This window comes from Canis lupus, chromosome 20 (assembly GCF_003254725.2).
Source record: "Canis lupus dingo isolate Sandy chromosome 20, ASM325472v2, whole genome shotgun sequence".
NCBI classification, from domain to species: Eukaryota; Metazoa; Chordata; class Mammalia; order Carnivora; family Canidae; genus Canis; species Canis lupus.
In genome coordinates this window covers 38364877-38384978 of record NC_064262.1, presented here as the reverse complement: position 1 = coordinate 38384978, position 20102 = coordinate 38364877, and the positions used below count along the sequence as shown (strand labels likewise).

The 20102-nt window shown below is 44.8% G+C and overlaps 1 protein-coding gene across 6 annotated transcripts in view; it reads right to left on the bottom strand.

The window, feature by feature from the left end:
- DCAF1 (DDB1 and CUL4 associated factor 1) overlaps nt 1–13704 on the bottom strand; it is a 77587-nt gene extending 63883 nt beyond the window's left edge. For 3 of the 6 annotated variants that reach the window (XM_025456011.3, XM_025456014.3, XM_025456016.3), the window contains exon 1: nt 8143–8301. The gene's annotated coding sequence lies outside the window, so the exon portion shown is untranslated. Of the gene's footprint in view, nt 1–8142; nt 8302–13580 lie in introns of those variants that run through there. The other 3 variants (XM_025456012.3, XM_035702459.2, XM_049097950.1) reach the window with 3 other exon arrangements.
- Between the last annotated feature and the right edge of the window lie 6398 nt (nt 13705–20102).

Genomic DNA, 20102 nt, shown 5'->3' with positions numbered 1-20102 from the left:
AAGCAGGCTCCATGCAGGGAGTCCCAATGTGGGGCTCGATCCCGGAACCCCAGGACCACACCCTGAGCCAAAGGCAGATGATCAACTGCTGAGCCACCCAGGCGTCTCCCCCTGTCCATTCTTAACAGAAGGCCAAAAACTAAAGCGGATATCATTATCAGCATGAAAACTGGGAAGGTGTATAACAATTATAAGCCCATTTGTCCATCAGGCTTCCTAACTTCTCTCACAGCTGATTTCCTGAAAGGAGCATGAGAGGCTAGAGAGAGAGAAGCTGCTGGATTGAGTGGTCAGCCCAGGGATATAGAAGGACAGGGAGCTGAAACAAGCTTTGAAGGAGTTGCATGAGAAATTCACATGAGTAAGAGAGGGTTATTTATAAAGGGCTCCAAAAGGGATAAGACCCAACTGTTTATATGGTTTACAGATCGACTTATTTGCCAAAGTGGCCTTAGGATCAAAATGGCAGACCTTCCATGCAAAATTTGTATTTTCACAGAAAAAGCAACAATTCTACGAAAACAGTCTAATATTAGCACAAGATTACTGGCTGATCTAGGATTATAATGGACTCTTCTAAAGATACCCACCATAAGGCCAAAGGAAATACATGGGAAAGATACCACCAACTCTAAAATGTAAACATCGTGTTTTAATAAAGTAGAGGCAATTCTAATAACGAACAGTGATTCATGTCACCAAAGAAGAATAAATATTTCAAAAAAATTTTTTTAATTTAAAACATTATTTTCTACAGAGAAGAATCCACATTTTCAGTCTTTCTAGCCAGAGTCACAAAAAGGAAATGCTGCAGTGTGACTAATAGGACCTCTGACTTTAATTTGAGAAAACCCAAGCTTTAACTTGAGAAAACCCAAGCCAACCACAATTGACTAACTATGCATTTTTTTAAATAACTTTATTTGGAATAATTTTAGATTTACCAAAAAAGTTGCAAAGGTAGTAGAGAGAATTCACATATATCCCTCACCCAGTTTCTTTTAATGCTGCCATTTCATTTTATAGTTATATAATGTCAAAATTAAGAAACCCAACATTGGTAGATTACTATTACCTAAACTTAACTTGAGGGATGCCTGGGTGCTTCAGCGGTTCAGCGCCTGCCTTCAGCCCAGGGCGTGATCCTGGAGACGGGGGATTGAGTCCCACATCAGGCTCCCTGCATGGAGCCTGCTTTTCTCCCTCTGCCTATGTCTCTGCCCGCCCCCCTCATGAATAAATAAATTTAAAAATCTTAAAGAAAAATAAATGATTTAAAAACAAAAAAATCTGAATCAACTTGATTCAGATTTCACCAGTTTTTCCATTCACATCCTTTTTCCGTTCCAAGATCTTATCCAGGATACTACATTGGATTGAGGTGTCATGTCTCCTTTATGTACTCTGGTCTATGACACTTTCTGAGTTGTTCCTTGTTTTCCACGACCTTGACAATCTTGAGGAAGGATTTTAAGGGGGGATTTTATGATAAAGATCTAGAAATTGTGCAAAGCACTTAACAGCAAAATTAAGCTTTTAAGGCACGTCCTAAAAGTATGAGAGCGAAATGGCTTTACAGGTGAATTCTAATAAAACATTTTAAAAAAATCAACATCATCCTCAAACTCTTCCACAAAAGAGGAAAGACACTTCCTAATCTATTCCATGAAGCCAGTATTACCCTCATGCTGAAGCCAAATAAAGCCATCACAAGAAAACTACAAATACCTTTTATCAATAGAAACGCAAAAATCCTCAACAAAATACTAGCGAGATGAATACAGCAGCACATTAATAGAAACATATATCATGACCAAGTGGGATTTATCCTAGAAATGCAAAGGTGGGTGTGACACACAGAAATCAATTAATGTAATATATTAATAGGATGAATAAAAAAAAAACACATGCTCATCTGATTGATATAGAAAAAGCATCTGAGGGACGCCTGGGTGGCTCAGATGGCTGAGTGTCTGCTATCAGCTCAGGGTATGATCTTGGTGTCCCAGGATCAAGTCCTGCATCGGGCTCCCTGTGGGGAGCCTGCTTCCCCCTCTGCCTATCTCTGCCTCTCTCTCTCCTCTCTAAGTCTCCCATGAATAAATAAATAAAATCTTTTAAAAAAGAAAAAGCATCTGATAAAATCCATTACCCTTTTGCGAAAGAAAAAAAAAACCTCAAACTGGGAACAGAAGAGAACTTCCTCAATATGGTAAAGGGTATTTTAAAAAACCCACAGCTACCATTATACTCAATGATGAGACTGAAAGCTTTCTCCCTAAAATTACAAAAAAAGACAAGGATGCCTGCTTTCACACTTATATTAAATATTGTACTGGAGTTCTAGCCAGAGTAAGCTAGAAAAAGTAAAGGTATCCAAGTTGGAAAGGAAGAACTAAATAAATCTTTAAAACAAGAAAACAAACAAGGGACGCCTGGGTGGCTCAGCAGTTGAGCGTCTGCCTTCAGCCCAGGGCGTGATCCTTAAGTCCCGGGACTGAACCCCACATTGGGCTCCCTGCATGGAGCCTACTTCTCTCTCTCTGCCTATGTCTCTGCCTCACTCTCTCTGGGTCTCTCATGAATAAATAAATAAATCTTAAAAAAAAAAAAAAGAAAAAAAACAATTTCATTGGAGCCCCTGGCTGGCTGGCTCAATCAGAAGAGCATGCAACTCTTGATCTCAGGCCTGTGAGTTCAAGCCCCACATTGAATGTAGAGATCACGGGGGGGGGGGGGGGGGGAGTTAAGCTTACAAAAAAGAAGACAATATCATTTAAAATAGCATCAAAAATAATAAAATATTAAGAATAAGTTTACCCCAAAAAGCACAAGATTTATACATTGAAAATTACAAGACACTGCTGGAATAAATTAGAGAAAAACTAAATAAATAAATGGAAAGACATCCTATGTTCATGGATAAGAAGACTTAATATTGTTAAGATGACAATACTCTCTAAAGTGGTCAACAGTCAATGCAATCCCTGTCAAAATTTTACTGACCTTTTTTTGCAAAAATGGAAATACTGAAAACCAAAACTATCTTAAAAAGAACAAAGTTGGAGAATTCATACCTCTGATTTCAAAGCTTAGATACTGCTATAGTGATCGAAACAGTATGGTAATGGCATTAGGATAGACACAAACACCAATGCAATAGAACTGAGAGCCCAGCAATACAATCTCACATTTATGGCTAACTATTTTTCAACAAGTGTGCCAGACCATTCAACAGGGAAAAGAATTTATTGAAAGACCAGTAGACCATTAGTAGAAAGTCAAATGGTATTTCAACAAACTGTGCTGTGAAGGGACGCCTGGGCAGCTCAGTGGTTGAGCATCTGCCTTCGGCTCAGAGCCTGATCCCAGGGTCCTGAGATCAAATCCCACATCAGGCTCCCCACAGGGAGCCTCCTTCTCTTACTGCCTAGGCCTCTGCCTCTCTGTGTCTCTCATAAATAAATTAGAATCTTAAAGAAAAAAAAAAAACACACAAATTGTGCTGTGAAAACTGGATATCCACATGCAAAAGAATAAAGTTGAATCCCTGACTCATATCATATAAAACAAAGACCTAAATGTAGAAGCTTGAACTATACTAGTCTGAAAGGTAAACATAGGGATAAATCTTCATGACCTTGAAATTAGCAAGGGATTTTTACTTGTGACACCAAAAGCATAAGCAACAAAAGAGCAAACAGAAAAATTGGTTCCAACCTTTAAAACTTTTGTGCATCAAATGATATAATCAAGAAAATGAGAAGACAAACCATGAAATAGAAAATATTTATAGGGATCCCTGGGTGGCGCAGCGGTTTAGCGCCTGCCTTTGGCCCAGGGCGTGATCCTGGAGACCCAGGATCGAATCCCACGTCAGGCTCCCGGTGCACGGAGCCTGCTTCTTCCTCTGCCTGTGTCTCTGCCTGTCTCTCTCACTGTGTGCCTATCATAAATAAATAAAAAAATAAAAATAAAAATAAAAAATTTAAAAAAAAAAGAAAGAAAATATTTACAAATCATGTATCTGATAAGGATCTAGTATCCAGGATATATAAACAACTCCTATGGATGGTTAACGATCAATTTATGGTATGTGAATTTTACCACAATTTCTTTTAAAAGCGGAAAAAACGGGGTGCCTGGGTAGCTCAGTCAGCTAAGGGTCCAACTCTTGATCTCAGCTCAGGCCTTGATCTCAGGGTTGTATGAGTTCAAGCCCCATGGAGCCCACTTTAAAAAACTAAAAATAACTAAAAAATAAAGTGGAAAAAAAAAAGATCAGGAGGGAATGTCTCTTTGATAAGTGATCAACACAGTAGAGCATATAAAGCCAAAGTTTAAGGAAAATATTACATTTAATAAAGGTCAACTCAAGGGCATTAAAATACTAAAATTTTTTTAAAGATATTATTTATTTATTCATGAGACACACAGAGACAGGCAGAGACACAGGCAGAGGGAGAAGCAGGCTCCCCCCTGGGAAGCTTGATCCAGGACTTGATCCCAGGACCCCAGGATCACGACCTGAGCCAAAGGCAGACACTCAACCACTGAGCCTACCCAGGTGCCCCAAAATACTAAAATTTTAGAGTTTAATTTAGAAACATCTTCTCTTTTTTTTTAAGATTTATTTATTTACTTACGATAGACATAGAGAGAGAGAGAGGCAGAGAGACACAGGAGGGAAAAGCAGGCTCCACGCAGGGAGCCCGACACGGGACTCGATCCCGGGATTCCAGGATTGCGCCCTGGGCCAAAGGCAGGCGCTAAATCGCTGAGCCACCAGGGATCCCCAGAAACATCTTCTTTTGGCATCATTTTCAAAACTTGCAATTAATTATGATGAAGAATAATTATAACTTTGGGAATGATCACTTGCCCAAGAAAAATATAAACTCAGACTAAAATAATAACAATGATAACTCATTTAGTTATCAATGAAAGACAATTAATATAAAACGTTAAAGGTGCAGTCATCCTGTTATGCATCCAACAGTGATGGTGTGTTACTCAATTCACCATGTTTTAAAGTGAGCTAAGTGGTATACAGAATTTATGGCCTATCCGTAATAACACAATAGTTACCAATTATTGAATTTTTTAAGATTTTATTTATTTATTCATGAGAGACACAGAGAAAAAGAGAGAGAGGCAGAAGCACAGGCAGAGGGAGAAGCAGGCTCCATGCAGGGAGCCCGATGTAGGACTCGATCCCGGGACTCCGGGATCTGGCCCTGGGCCGAAGGCAGGTGCTAAACAGCTGAGCCACCCTGAGATTCCCCCAATTACTAAATATTAATATTGGACAGACATTTGGGTGATTTCCTATGTTATTGTGAATTTTCACAGCCACCGTCCCTATTTTTTTTTTTTACATATGATAAAACGGGCTCAGAGAAGTCCCAAAGACCAATCAACTGGTAACTTCGTAGAAAAGGGTTTCAAGCATTCACATGCCAACTCTGCAGATAAACCTGTGAGATCTTGGTCAAGTTATTTAACTTCTCCAATCTCAATTTCCTTATCTGTAAAATGGAAATGGTTTTTGTGAGGATTAAATGGTAATACTGTCCATGTAATGAAATAATATAAAGCCCTACAAAAAATATGTGGAACATCCTTATCCTAAATGTTGCCTGCCAATATTTAGGGGTGATGTATCTGCAACTAACTTCCAAATGATTCCACAAAATAAGAAAAATACACATCTATAGAGAAAATATAACAAAATATTAATAATTATTGAATCTGAATGGATAAACAAGTGTTCATTTCACTATTCGTTCAACTATTTGAAAATTTCCATAATTAAGAAGTTGAAAAAATTAAAAAGCATTTCCTTTCCTAATGTGAACCAAATCTCAAATACACATCAAATGAGGGGATCCCTGGGTGGCTCAGCCATTTAGCACCGCCTTCAGCCCAGGGCCTGATCCTGGAGTCCCAGGATTGAGTCCCATGTTGAGCTCCCTGCATGGAGCCTGCTTCTCCCTCTGCCTGTGTCTCTGTCTGTCTCTGTGTCTCTCATGAATAAACAAATCTTTAAAATATATATATATATATGCCAAATGAAAAAAGCAAAATGTGGGCAGCCTGGGTGGCTCAACGGTTTAGCACTGCCTTCAACCCAGGGCGTGATCCTGGAGACCCGGGATCTAGTCCCACGTCAGGCTCCCTGCATGGAGCCTGCTTCTCCCTCTGCCTGTGTCTCTGCCTCTGTGTGTGTGTGTGTGTGTGTGTGTGTCATGAATAAATAAAATATTAAAAAAAAAGAAAGTTGTTAAGAAAACAGATCTTAAGAGTTCTCATCACAAGAAAAAAAATTATAAAAAAAAAGAAAAAAGCAAAATGTGTGTGTGCGTGTGTATGCACCTGCTCCTTGAATATCTCTGGAAGAACACACAAGAAACAGATAATACCTATTACTTTTGTGCAAGTAACAGACTTTCTGAGGGATAATGGTAGGATAAGGATTTTTCAGAGTATGCTAGTTCTATCATTTTTCTGCTACTTTGTAAACTTTTAGAATTTTTTAAATCATAAAATCTGTCCTCCCCAAATACATGATTCATAATGGCCTATTCAGTAGAAACTATACGAAAGACTAAAATCAAGTACATGTAAAGGACAGATCTCACAAGGTTAAAATCATGAAACAAATCTAAAAGCATTCTACTTTATTAAAAAAAAAAAAAAAAGGAGGAGAGAGGTGAGAAATCCAAGTTTAGAGCTTCAAGTAAAATTTACCCAATAATTGGTTTGACAGATAAGATCACATATAACAATATTCTACTAGCCTCCATGTCAACTACAAAATTATAATAAGGAAACTGATATAGACCCAACTTCATTAACTTCAAACTATGTTTGTGGTTCATTCTCAGATTCCTCCCCTATCAAAAAACTTTACAAGAACAGTAAAACACTGTGCTCAATCAGAGATTTTGTTCATAAAATGACTTCCTTTATATTATCCACTTTCTGTATCCATTACCTCCTTGCCATCCAAAATATCACAACTCAAAAATAATACTGCTTTATACAAAAATCTCGCCAGCATCAAGCAAAAAAATACCAAATCAATTCCTAAAGAGTCTACAATATACAAGCTTATGTAAACTTTAAACTCCAATACACTGGAAAAAGAAAATTACAGGACGACATTGCCAATGAACCTCTCACTCTATACATTAACAAAGCATATAGAACAGGAATATGATGCTAATTAAACGTGTACACTAATTAAAAGGCTTCCCTGAAAAAGCAGAGTTAAAAAAAAAAAAAAAAACAGGACAATGGGATGGTATGGAAAGACATTTCCATACGTTTGGGGTTTAAAAAGAACCATTACACACTCCAAAATTATTCAACAGATGCGAAACCCAAGCGCTAACCCTACAGTAAGAGGAAGTGAGAAACCGTCTAGGAAGAGAAGAGTTAAGGAAATGCCTATCACCCCAGCTGAAAACGACCATAACCCCCGGAAATAGGCTCCCGGGAAGCTAGGCAGGCACTCCGAGGTTTGTTTCCACGCGGCAAGACCCACACACCTCTCTCTCCACCCCTCCCCTCCACCATGGGGGTGGGAGGAGTGCCCGGAAAGCTCCGCCCTCCTCGCCCGGTCAGAAAGCCGGACGGGTGCAAAGGGAGGTGGCACGAGGCCGAGGGAGGGGAGAGCCCGCCCAGGTGACTGGAGCTGGAGGCGGAGACACAGCTTGGGAAGGGGGCCGCCGTACGGCAGGGAAGATGGAGCCCCCCAGCCCGTACGGAACGGAAAATGGGAAGACTTGGAAGGAAAAAGGTTGACGAGGGGAACGAGAGGCACCCTTCCTCCAGGCAGGGGCAAGCGCACCCCCACCCCCCAATCCGGGCGGAAGAGTTACTCTCGGGAAGCTTCTTTTGCGGACTGGGAGAAAAGCGTGGAGGCCCCGCCCCCGAGCCAAGAATCTGGAGGAGGCAAAGTCCTGTCAGGCCCCGGACCCAGCCTCCCTGGCGGCCCGGCCCGCCCCCTCCCCGCCGGCGGCCCAGGCAGGTGCCGCCCCTCCCCCAGTCCGGCGCCCACTCTCCCTCCTGCCCGGCCACGCGCCCTGTCTTCTCTCCGCCTTCCCAGAGAGCCGTCTCCCTCCTTTCCCCACTCACCTTCCCGGGCGGCTCCGCCGCTCCCCCCTGACCCCGCCAGCGGCCACAGTTCACACACACCGCCTCAGGTCCCGCACTCACTCTCCCTCACTCACACACAGCGCGACCACAGATCCAGAGCGGCCCACATATTATGCGTCACTCGCGTGCTACGTGCCCCGCGCGCGGTAGCGCGCGCGCGCCCCGACTTGGCGCGAGGCTCGCTGGCAGGGGGCGGGAGGAGAAATCGAAGAGCCCCGGGGTCGTCTGGGAAATGAAGTTCCGCTTATAGGAACGGGGCCCGCTAGTTTTGATTGGTGCTTGAGTACTTACTCCCCGCGCAGTGACTTCTGGACTTTGTAGTTTTTCCGCATAGATCCGAACTGCTGTGTACTCATTGGCGGCTTCGGAAGGCGGAAGCGAATAGAGAGGGGACCCGATCCACCCAAGCCAGGGCTACAACCACTTGACACATTCTCAGTACCTTATTCTCCCCTTTGTGGCAGGGGTGAACCTCTGTTCTATTCTCTCATTGGCCCCATTATACCTAGAGTATACCAGCATCTAGGAAAATATTACACACAGGAGGATCAGAAATCATAGCACTCATTAAACAGAAGACACTGGTTTTTCTTTGTCTTTCTGTTCAAGACCTAACCTGTAGGATCAATAAATACTTATCCTAAGTCTCACGGGAGGAAGAGAAAAGGAAAAAATTAAAAGACCATAGAGTAAGGCAGGGCTGACCTCAGAGGTTATCTAATTTGATTCCTTTATTTTGCGTCTGAGAAAAGGCCCAGAGAGTGAATGAGTTGCCCAACACGTTCCACAACCAATTAGCAGTGGAACCAGAACAACTCCTGACTCTAACTCAGGTATCCCTTTTTAGGGACATGAAAAATAAATATGATGCCACAGCTGAGCAGAATCTCTCCCTGACAAGATCCTACCCAGTCTTTCTTTCTCTAGAAGTACTGAACAAGTTTCTATGCATTTCTATGGAGTCCTCACAGACACCACTTTCAAAGGGGTGGGAACACAGGATGCAGCAATCCTGCTGCTATGCTTAGGTTCCACACTTTTAAGAAGCTAGCCAGAGCCTGGATGTGGTTCTCTTGATTCCATTCCTCTCTTTCCAGAAAAGAGACTTCCCTTCTCATTTTAAGTGTGTAACTTGGAGCAACTGCTCAGGCACGAAATTCTAGAGTGTGGGGCAGCAGTGCCACAAACCTGTCACCTCTCTGCAAACCTTTCACCTGCCATGACACACAGCTCTCTCCTATGTGTTTCTGGAACTTTACCTGTATTAATAATGGCCACTACCATTTCCTTTGACTTCACCTCAGGCTCAGCTCTGAGCCAAGTGTTTAAACCAAACGTTTTCATATAACCTTCACTACCATCCCGCAGGGTAGATACAGTTAGCCACCTACACACATGAGAAATCTGAACCTAGAGAGGTGGCTCAAGAAATGGGGCCCAGGTTTGTGGGTCCAGAGGCTGCACTCACAACTTTCCTACACCTATCCTCCAGCACTCCTTTGGCTGACTTTCCTGCCATGCCTCCCTGAGCCACATACCCAAAATGCACGAGGTTGAAACATGTAAGCTTTAGATACCCTCCCTCTCTGTCCATGGTCTAGCTAACTTCATGGTGACTTCCATTTGGCTGGGGTTCTCAAAGAGCCCTTACAGGAACCCACAGTCCAAGCTCACCTGCTCCTGGTGCAACCTTAGTCTACCACCAGATGGCACTGCTCTCCTTCAGAAACCCAGACTGCCCCCCCCCCCACCCCCACCCCACCCCCCCTCCCCCTGGTCAATGATGGGATTGAAGAGCATCACAGATGGCTTTGGAGAAGCCAGGACCCAAGAGACTGGGGAAGCAGAGCAGGAGCTTTACAGGGCCTGTAGAGCTGTTCCCTCCAGAATCTTTGCTCCATAATGCCTGCAGCTTCCCTACCCCTACCAACACACATACACACAGCCACACAACTGATGGCACATCCAGATTCCCATTCTGAGAAGCAGAAGGGACAACACCCTGGTTTTCCGGGCTACATACACTTCCCAGGCATACTGACATATTTCACAGGACAGGAACATGTACCTGATACAGAAGAATGCACACCTATGCATTGGCACACATATGCAAAGACATCACTTTCACATCTAAGAACATGCAAGCACAAACCCACACACCTGGCTTGGTCTGGCACATTACTCCTGAATCACTGGAAAGAGATTCTTGGGCCTCTTTGAAAGAACATCTCTGGACTGTCTCCCCCTGCTCTGCCTGTGCCCAAACCCTCCCTGTGGTGTGCCTCAGAAAGCAGCAGCCACCATCCAAAAGGGCAATAAGTCATGCTAATAGGGCTGCATGGTGGCAGAGAAAGAGCAAGAGCAGCCCATCCCTGGCCCCAACACCAAGGGCTACAGACTCAGATATGCTTTACCTGCCCTCACCCTTACTAAGTATGCCCGTGCACTGGAGTAGGAAAATCAATAGCACCAAGTCTTCTCGGCCTCAGGATGCTCCACCCCTCTCTATCACTCCTTCTCTCCAGTCACCTACTTCCAGGCTCACAGGGTCCAGGTATTTTCACCCGCCCATCCCCACCCTGGTGCCACACAGTTCCCGTGCCACCTTCTTCAACTCCTTGGGGCCAGAAAACAAAGCCAGCTATCTCACATCCACCCTTGCTCCACTGTTGGCTGAACAAGACTGCTGCAGCAAGTGTCCAAGGGTCACAGGAGCCACCATAGAGAAGCTTAGGGCTGCCAGGCTCTGGGGACCCCAGTCTGGACAAAGAGGGAATTCCAGTCATTCGCTTGGTGGGTGCCCTCTCCCTGCCTGAGAACCATGGCAGCCCTCTAGAGAAATGTAACACTATCCCCACTGCCCATGCAGTGTGCAAAACAACCACTCCTGTATAATAGCATTCGTACCCACCACTCTTATTCTGCAGAGGAAGAAATTGAAGCTCCACAAAGACAAGTTTAAGCCCACCTTGTCCAGTGGCCACTGCACCTGCATCTCCAGAACCCAGTCCTGCCTCCTATTCCCCTCCTCTATAGAGAGGCCTGAGGCTCAAGTGAAAAATGAAGCAATGACCTTCCCCCCAACCCCCAGACCCACCCCAGCTCCCACCTACTAGGGGCCCAGCAAGACTGAGGAACCCCCAGAATGCAATCTTTAGGACACATTTATATTTTTAAAAATATGGTTTATCTGACATTAAAAGTGAACTGGTCATCTTATATTTTATCTGGCAACCCCAGAACCACTGCTCAGCCACAGACCCCAAGGACTCCCCACCAGTGGCCCCCAGAGCCCCTCTTAAATCATCTGCAAAATATTTAGAAGTGAATCAGAACAGCTGGCTCCCAATGGGTCTCATTAAAGATTAGACAGGCCAAGCAGGCAAGCTGACAATGTGGGTGATGGAAGGCTCAAGGTCTTCCCTTTCACCTTTCTCTCTTTAACTCTATCACTTATGGTCAAGAATGAGAAAATAGCTTTTCCTCTTTCCTGGGAAGAGTTTGCAGAAAATGTGTCAGCAGTTGAGTCCAGCTTTGGAAGAAAACAGACCTCCATCCTAATACTGGTGCTCCCATTTACCAGCTGTGGGACCCTGCCCTAATCACTTCACCTCTTGAGTGTCAGTTTCCTTGGCTGGAAAGTGGGAATAAGATCTCCTTTCTAGCATTGAGAATTAAATGTGATAATGCATGTAAAATGCTTAGTTTGAGGCCTGGCACACAGCAACTGCCAGGGAAGTGATGACTATTCCTACTCTGATTATTTTGATTATTCTTTTTTTTTTTTTTTTTTTTTTTTTTTTTTTTTTTTTTTTATTTATGATAGTCACAGAGAGAGAGAGAGAGGCGCAGAGACACAGGCAGAGGGAGAAGCAGGCTCCATGCACCGGGAGCCCGACGTGGGATTCGATCCCGGGCCTCCAGGATCGCGCCCTGGGCCAAAGGCAGGCGCCAAACCGCTGCGCCACCCAGGGATCCCTATTTTGATTATTCTTGATCTAATGCTGCCATCACTGTTGCAATTCTTCCGCTGGTTTCTCTTTGCCCCCCACTCCTCAGGACTGCCTGCTGGAAGAACTCAGACTTTCCTCATTTAAATGAGAAATGAGCACCTCACCAGAAAAATCATCAGGCATATTTTAAGAAGTGCTAGGAAGTAGTGAAGTAACCACCCCCAGGGATCACTATCCACTCTCTGTCCCAGCCCAGAACTGAAAACATCATAGGTCAGAGGGTGGTTTAAGAAGATCTACTCCTAGCCATCCTCATGTCTTCAAGGGCTACCACTGATCAAGGGTGAAGGCAGTCAGGATCCCTGGATTGCTCAGCGGTTGACCGTCTGCCTTCAGCTCGGGTCCTGATCCCGGGGTCTGGGATTGACTCCCACATCGGGCTCCTTGCTGGGAACCTTTTTCTCCCTCTGCCTATCTCTCTCTCTCTCTCTCTCTCTCTCTCTCTCTCTCTTGCTATGTCTCTCATGAATAAATAAATGAAATCTTAAAAAAAAAAAAAAAAGGTGAAGGCAGTCAAGGCCAAGGAGCCCCTTGGATGTAAAAGCCAGACATGTCATTCTCCCCAAACCAGCCTATCCACCCTGGCTCCCTGCCAGGATGAAACCTGCATCTGGAACCCTTTCCCAGAGCACGCTCGCTTCTTTCTCTAGGTCCTCTGACAGGACAGTGATGTCACAATCAAAGTAGAGGGTGGAGGGGTTAGCCAGAAATATACCCTGGGCTCCCCTCTCAATGAACCCACGCAGCACAAACAAGCGCTAGTGCATGAAGAGGGCCAACCTTTGCCTTCCAGGTACCCCCCCGCCAGGACCTTCAGATGCCCCTACCTGGCTGCCAGTTGATTCCTGGGGCCTGCCCTGGGGCTATGCTCCAGAGGTGGGGGAACAGGTGCAAGGAAGGTAAAGAGAAAGTACCCCCAACCTCTTTTGCCTCAGGTTCCTGGAATCATAAATTCTTTCAGGAGAAACAACAGTGGAGTCAGCCCTGGAGAGAAAAGACCTTCAATTTTTGACAATACCTGTTTGTGGTCATGAGACCTTTCTATGGAATTCAGGGATCTCAGTCCTGAGCCATTTGGATGCATACTGGAGACTGCTAGGGCCAACCCTGATGAAGACTTGAGCCACATAAAGCTTCTATCAGTCCTTTCACTTTGGAAAGCCTGGAGAAGAATGGCTTTGTCTAATGAGAGGAAGCTGGTCTGACTTCAGATTCAAAAACCAGAGAGAGGCTCACCACTATCACTTGAAGTAAGCATCACCTCCTGCTCCTGCCTAAACCTGGTTGCAATGGGCCTGGACCTCTGAAAAATATTGCCAGTGTAGCCAGGAATATCCAGTCAGGACTGGAACCCAAAGTCATCAAGGAAAGGTGTCTCTACGTGTAGATGTCCTGGGCTCTTACCATGAGGCAGTTCCTCTTCATTCCCTCAGAGGTGGGGATGTCTCTCCACGAAAAGTCACATGATGTTTCTGGGGGGAGCCCCTCTGCCCAGCTTCTGCTTCATCCGGTCCAAACTTGTCACAAGATAGCCATTTGTGAAGTCACAAAGCTGGCTGCCTCCCCACAGGACCAGGGACTAGGACCAGGGACTAGGACAAGCAGGCATGACTTGTGGTACGGAGGGTTTCAGAAGCGGCATTTGAACTCTGGAGAGATGTGTACGGTCTGGAGAGGCTCAGATTGTAAAGCATGAGGGGGTCAGTCACAGACCTGGGGATGAGGACAATTTCTCAGATCTTAGTCATGGTCAGCAGGTGAGAACAGCAGGAGCCTGGATCTGTGGAGTTTGGCCATCATTCTGTCCCTTGAAACCAGGGAAGAGGGGGACTAGAGGGCCCCACACAAACTGAGAACATACGAAATTTCTAATCTGATGTTCTGGATATTCTGTGGCAAAGAGAGGTTAAGACCTTTGAGCCGGGGACCCAATCTTCTCCTCAGTGCAATACATCAATGATTCACTTGTAGCTGAATATTCCACCTGTTTCCTGGGCAAGCACATGATCTCAAATTCTCCTGCATTGATAAATAGCCCTGATACCCATCGGACTGCTCAGAGGAAGAAAGTTGGGATAAGAAATGGGAGTGCCTGGGATCCCTGGGTGGCTCAGCGGTTTGGCGCCTGCCTTTGGCCCAGGGCGCGATCCTGGAGACCTGGGATCGAATCCCACGTCGGGCTCCCAGTGCATGGAACCTGCTTCTCCCTCTGCCTGTGTCTCTGCCTCTCTCTCTCTGTGTGACTATCGTAAATAAATTTAGAAAAAAAAAAAAAAAAAAGAAATGGGAGTGCCTGGAGCCCACTCTCCCCAAAGTAGAGATTTTCACCACCATATGAGCCAAGCCAGGAAAGAAGACAGAAGGGAGGGGCAGCCTGGGTGGCTCAGGGGTTTAGTGCCGCCTTCAGCCCAGGGTGTGATCCTGGAGACCGGGGATCGAGTCCCACATCAGGCTCCCTGCATGGAGCCTGCTTCTCCCTCTGCCTGTGTTTATGTCTCTGCCTGCCTCTCTCTCTCTCTCAGAATAAATAAGTAAGTAAATAAATAAATAAATAAATCTTAAAAAAAAAAAAAAGAAGGAAGAAGAAAGTTTCACTACATGTAGGGTAGAAAGCCACTGTTTGTTTGTGAGGGATAGGGAGAGCTATTTGAGCGAAGCCTTGTTTCAAAAACAAATCAACAAAAAAATATGTTCAGTCTTGAGGATCCCTGAGTTCTGTCTCTATGCCTAGCCTTGTGCCCTGTGTCTCTTGGGCTGAGGAGAATGCAGCACAAGGTAGAGATTTCATGTCCTGCCCGCAAGGGCCCATAGTCTAGGGATTCAGTGGCTGTGCCCAGCTGCCTCTCTCAAGGAGAAGGCTAATCTCCCAGGAAGTAGTGGGGCAGCCTGGAACCCTAGAGCCCTGCCTCTGAGGCCAGGCCCCCACATTTCCCTGAGGGTAAGAACACACTGGAATCTTGAGGGCTTTTGGACATTAGAGCCAGGGCAGCTTCGCCCTGCTTCTCAGGCACTGCAGTTCTGGGTTTTGTGTCCTTCAATTTGTTGAGAGCAGCCATTCCCTTTGTGGCTCCTCTCATTGCCATTATTGTTGCAGCATTCAAGCCATGCCTCCCAGAGGGCCTTTTGTTGTCTACTCTGTGGAGCTTGTGAGTGAACTGTTGGGACAGGCTTAGCCTAAGCAAAAGAATAGAGGATGATCCTGGGCGAGTTTCCCCATCAGAAGTTTACTAGATCTGTGGTTTTCAAATTTTGTTAGTATTAATTTACTGTAGAATCCTGTTTTTCCCAGTGAAATCTTATACAGCTATTCATTAAGTAGATAAAAGAAGCTATGTTAGGTGTTGCAAGACACGGTGTGGCAGAGTTACTACCAATTCTGAGGAACTCCCGAGGATTCAAAGGAACTCAGTTTGAAAACTGTCGTTTATGTATACAATGGAATATTACTCAGCCATTAGAAACGACAAATACCCACCATTTGCTTCAACGTGGATGGACCTGGAGGGTATTATGCTGAGTGAAATAAGTCAATCGGAGAAGGACAAACATTGTATGTTCTCATTCATTTAGGGAATATAAATAATAGTGAAAGGGAATATGGGAATATAAATAATAGTGAAAGGGAATATAAGGGAAGGGAGAAGAAATGTGTGGGAAATATCAAAAAGGGAGACAGAACATAAAGACTCCTAACTCTGGGGATCCCTGGGTGGCGCAGCGGTTTGGCGCCTGCCTTTGGCCCAGGGCGCGATCCTGGAGATCCGGGATCGAATCCCACGTCAGGCTCCCGGTACATGGAGCCTGCTTCTCCCTCTGCCTGTGTCTCTGCCTCTCTCTCTCTCTCTCTCTGTGACTATCATAAATAAATAAAAATGTAAAAAAAATTAAAAAAAAAAAGACTCCTAACTCTGGGAAACGAACTAGGGGTGGTGGAAGGGGAGGAGGGCGGGGAGGGGAGTGGTGGGGGTGAATGGGTGATGGGCACTGAGGGGGGCACTTGATGGGATGAGCACTGGGTGCTATTCTGTATGTTGGTAAATTGAACACCAATAAAAATAAATTTATTATATAAAAAAATAAAATTACATTTGAACATTAAAAAAAAAAAGAAAGAAAGAAAACTGTCATGTGGCTTCCAGCCCCGTCTAAGCTTGACCTGCCATTAATCTGTGACTTCACACTCCAGGCTTTACAAAGAAAGAAAACAAGCCAACAAATGCCATATTTAGTAGCCACCTCAGGGTCCTGTCCTGAGAATCTTCTCCCCACTACCACTTCTGTTTCCTGGTTCTGGTCCAGCTTATTTATAACTGCCACAGCATCCCCAACTCACCTCTCATCTGGCCATCTGCTCCTAACTTAGACTTATGGGTTCTGAAATCAGCATCCAGGCCCCTGTGGCCCAATGCCACATAGATACCCTAAAACAGGCACCTTTCTGTACCTGAGTTCAGTTAAGCAGGAGATGGGAGATTCTCATTCTCTGGGTAGCATTCAAATTTGTCTGACTCTCTCCTGAAATTCTTGTAGCCTCCAGAATTGTTCTTGTCCTTTTTGAATGCAGGACATATTTGATTTCATGGGGCCAGCAAGCCTTACCTAGGAGCCAGAAGATACCTAAGGCAGCCTGGGTAGAGAGCAAGCCTTGCCCTCGCCATTTCTTTTCCTCAAAGATGTAGAGTAGAGGGGATTCAAGTAAGATGAGCTCCTTGCCCCCAAAGCAGGCAAAACTGGATTCCAGGGGCTTTCCTTGGAAAGAATCTATAAAAAGCATCCTGGCCTTGACTACTCTAAGGACAGCAAATTCAAGAGGCCAGAATAATGGTTCTGTGGACCTTGTTACAGGGAGAGATAGTTACATTGTATCTTAAAGCAAAGGTTGTTCTGCCCTTATGGCTAGGGAGGCAAACAAAGAAAAGCAGACATTCCCTATGGCCAGGCATGATGAGCCAACAAACCAGGCCCTTCAGTAAGCTGACAGGCTGGGTTCTCAACACTGGCTACACGTTGGAATCACCTGTGGAGTGCCAACTCTAGATCAGTATCTCTACAGATGGGTCATAGGCATCATTGGTTCCCAAAGTTCCACAGGTGATCCATTACAGCCAAGGCAGAGAAATACTGGTCTGGGAGTAGAGACTGGCATCAAATAGGACATGAGTGTGATGTTCTTCACCCTGACATGGAGCCTAGAGGCTTGAAATCCTGGGGGCCGAGATGGACCCTGCTGCTACTGGAAGCCATGGGATCCCCTGTTTCCCACCTACCTACACACCCACTCACCTGCCACACATACACCAGAACACCTATTCTAGTGAAAGCCAGACAAGACAGAAGGGTCAGTGATCCAGCTCCAGAGAAGGAGAACATGCACCCTGGTTTATTTATTTTAGGGGGGATTATTTATTTATTTATTTATTTATTTATTTATTTATTTATTTATGAGAGACACAGAGATAGAGAGGTAGAGACAAAGGCAGAGGGAGCAGCAGGCTCCCAAGGGGAGCCTGATGTGGGACTCAATCCCAGGACCCAGGATCATGACCTGAGCCAAAGGCAGACGCTCAACCACTGAGCCACCCATGTGCCCCTGCACCCTGGTTTAGAACCCTGTCCCTCTTTAGCTATGTGACCCTGACACCCTTCTAGGTCTTAATTCCTCATCTGTTAAAATGAGCGCCTACTTTGAGGGTGGTTAAGAGGAAGTACCCAGCTCACAAGAAGAGCACCAGAGATTGGGCTGCTAAGCAGCCAACCCTCAGACTCCCTCTTTCAGCAGAGGCAATGTCCTAGTGATCAGTTGTCCAACCCTCTGATTTTTTACATGAAGATCTCAAGGTCCAGAGGGGAGAAATTTGCCCAGGATACAAAGACAGCCACAACCCAATCTTCCTCCACCCCAGCAGCTTCACAAAGGCAGCCTTCCTGTGCTGGGCTTTAGCTCTCCTCATCTGGCAAAAGTCCAAACTTGATTGCTGGAGCTTCTAAAGAAGCGAGTGGGGATTTTATAGTAACCTCTAGGATGTCTTATTGGAGATGCCTGGCTGACCTTGGGGTAGAGGGTATATTCAGCCATTCTGACCATTTGGCCCCAATGGTCTATTTGTCCCCAGTCCCTTTTGATATTCCTGACCCAGGAAAGAAGGTTCATTACCTCAGTACTAAGGGTGCAACCTCCTGAGGCTGAGGACCACGTAATAAGGATGCCATTCTGCCACTGGGGTCTGGGCCCAGGATTAGAAAGGAAGAGTGATCAGGGCAGGGTTGGTTTTTTTTTTTTTAAGATTTTATTTTTTTATTCATGAGAGATACACAGAGAGAGGTAGAGACACAGGCAGAAGGAGAAACAGGCTCTCCACCAGGAACCCAATGCGGGACTTGATCCCAGGACCCCGGGATCACACTCTGAGCCAAAGGCAGACGCTCAACCACTGAGCCACCAGACATCCCAGGGTTGGTTTTTCATATAAGCTTTTTTTTGTATTCTAGCTTTGAAGCCACTAAGCATGTACTGCTTTTGTAAAAATAAGTTGTATTGAAATTAAAACTATACTTGTCACCATACATTTTTCCAAACCCATAGAATGTACAAACACCAAGAATGAACCCTAATGTAAACTATAGACTTTGGGAGATGATGATGTGTTAGTCCACACTTCATTGTAGCTCATTGACTCTGATAAATATACCACTATGGTGGAGGATGATGATAGTTGAAGAGGCTGGGGGGTGGGAGAGCAGGGGGGTTTCGGAATCTCTGTACTTGTTGCTTAATTTTGCCATGAACCTAAAACTGCTCTAAAAATAGTAAGTAGACAGAAATAAACTGATATATACAGAGAATAGTGTCCTTCTTATAGTGTTTGCAAGGATTATATGAGCTAATGGGCGTAAAAGACTTAGTCTGACCCAGGTAATTGCTCAATATGGGTTGGCTTTTGTGTTGTTGTTGTTGTTATTGTTGTTTTTTCTAAAGCTGTCCCTGTCCCATGGTTTCCTCTCAGCTGCCACTCATGGGAGAGAGATGGTGGGAACAGATCTTTCCCACCCTTTATCTCAGGATGCTGAGGCACCAGAGGCTTTGTCACTAGCTCAGTCACATGGTTTAACTGGTGATGCTGCAGTCAGGCCTCTGGTGGCAGTTACTGACTTTTTCAGAATTCCCCAGGGAAGCCATTGGAAGAATTAATATTGTGAAAATGTCAATGTTACCCAGGGCAATTTACATGTTTAATGCAATCTCTATCAAAATACCATAGACTTTCTTCAGAGAGTTGGAACAAATTATTTTAAGATTTGTGTGGAATCAGAAAAGACCCCGAATAGCCAGGGGAGTATTAAAAAAGAAAACCATAGCTGGGGGCATCACAATGCCAGATTTCAGGTTGTACTACAAAGCTGTGATCATCAAGACAGTGTGGTACTGGCACAAAAACAGACACATAGATCAATGGAACAGAATAGAGAATCCAGAAGTGGACCCTCAACTTTATGGTCAACTAATATTCGATAAAGGAGGAAAGACTATCCACTGGAAGAAAGACAGTCTCTTCAATAAATGGTGCTGGGAAAATTGGACATCCACATGCAGAAGAATGAAACTAGACCACTCTCTTTCACCATACACAAAGATAAACTCAAAATGGATGAAAGATCTTAATGTGAGACAAGATTCCATCAAAATCCTAGAGGAGAACACAGGCAACACCCTTTTTGAACTTGGCCACAATAACTTCTTGCAAGATTCATCCATGAAGGGAAAAGAAACAAAAGCAAAAATGAACTATTGGGACTTCATCAAGATAAGAAGCTTTTGTACAGCAAAGGATACCATCAACAAAACTCAAAGACAACCTACAGAATGAGAGAAGACATTTGCAAATGACATATCAGATAAAGGGCTAGTATCCAAGATCTATAAAGAAC